The sequence below is a fragment of the Diabrotica virgifera genome, chromosome 8 (genome assembly GCF_917563875.1).
Source record: "Diabrotica virgifera virgifera chromosome 8, PGI_DIABVI_V3a".
NCBI lineage: Eukaryota > Metazoa > Arthropoda > Insecta > Coleoptera > Chrysomelidae > Diabrotica > Diabrotica virgifera.
In genome coordinates this window covers 174,852,950-174,854,447 of record NC_065450.1, presented here as the reverse complement: position 1 = coordinate 174,854,447, position 1,498 = coordinate 174,852,950, and the positions used below count along the sequence as shown (strand labels likewise).

At 30.6% G+C, this 1,498-nt stretch overlaps 1 non-coding gene across 1 annotated transcript; it reads right to left on the bottom strand.

The window, feature by feature from the left end:
• Positions 1-236: 236 nt before the first annotated feature.
• On the bottom strand, positions 237-354 carry LOC114328933 (U4atac minor spliceosomal RNA). Its single transcript, XR_003652247.2, has one exon. It is a non-coding gene; the product is annotated as a U4atac minor spliceosomal RNA (small nuclear RNA).
• Between the last annotated feature and the right edge of the window lie 1,144 nt (positions 355-1,498).

Below are 1,498 nucleotides of genomic sequence, written 5' to 3'. Positions count from 1 at the left end.
AATATTGATTTTTGCAATTTGATTTAAAAAAAAATTGTTAAAAAAATTTGGACCACTTTTCGCGTGGGCGACTTCTTGAATATTCTGGAATGTCTCACGAACGTGATTATTCAAAAAAATTTCATGGGAATAGGGAAAGGGAATATTTTCTCCAAAGAACCCGCCGTTTTCCTTGTCTAATCACTATCACTTTGGGTTTATTTCCTGATTTCATAATGACCCCATTAAGTAGGGGGTCTTCCAAAAATTGCACTCAGCTAAGATAGGTGGGTGCGGGTATATTTTACTTGGTTTCAGCAGAGTTGTCTCACTAGACGATCATGGACAGACTCAGCTCCCCAAGACAAGGATAATTTCAAAGTATCTCTGAGTGCTATCCAGAATTTTGTGGAATCAATGTAGGAAGAATTTAAGTGGCGCCACCTGTTGGCCAAAAGCGAAATGATGTCGCAGATTTCTTTATTTGTATTTGGTATAGAAGTAAATGAATATTTTCGGTGTGAGATTCCTGTTATCAATAATACAATAAATGTTAATTTTGATTAAAAATGTTAATTTGTTAAAAAAATTAATATTTTAAACAAATTTTGATATTAGATAAAATACGAATATTTTTACATCGTTGAGTGACGACAACATCTTTTGCGGTTGTTCGAAGTATCTCTCATATAAGCTGCTTTTAAATTGAAATTACAGAAAAACTAGATAATAATAAAATAAAAAGATGAAACTATTTTTCTAAAACTATTAAACCACGGAGGAAGATTTTATACAGAGGGATGAATTATTTAAATAAGAAATAACGTTTTTCGACCAGATACTTTTCAAAATAATACCTACATATTTATAGTTTTCTGCGCGCGCTGCTAAAAATGATAAGATAGTCTCTATGGGATGGTCTTTATAGGGAGCAAAGATCGTTCTTGCCTTTGCCAATGACGTAAATGTAGAAGCACAATTATTAACATTACAAGTTAAGGATATTAGTCCAAGTAATGAAGCTTAAAATAGGACAAAACCTAGCAGTTTTTACAGAATGGATCGATTTGCTTGAAAATTTGAAAATAAGTAGTGGATAGTCCAAGGATCAAAATCTATATCATGTCAAAAGGCGCTTTTACCATAGGGGTGGTTGCCACCCCATCTTGGGGGTGGAAATTTTTATTATATTTTGACCGCAAGAGTTGGTAAAAACATTCATTATAAGCAAAAAACATTCTATAGATTTTTTTGATAAAATTAATAGTTTTCGATTTATTCGCTATAGAAAGTTAGTTTTATATCGAAAAAAATCAATGTTTTTAATATCAATTTTCTGCTAATAACTTTTTCGATTTATCAAAACAACTTTACTTAACAAAAATGTACCTTTTGAAAAAATAAACAAAACCGTTTTTTTAATTTTCTTTAAAACCAATAGTAATATCGAGTTATACTTTATTATGTTGGACTTTATTATGTTGGCTCTTCTTCGTCAAATGCTAAATATTGTAGTTTC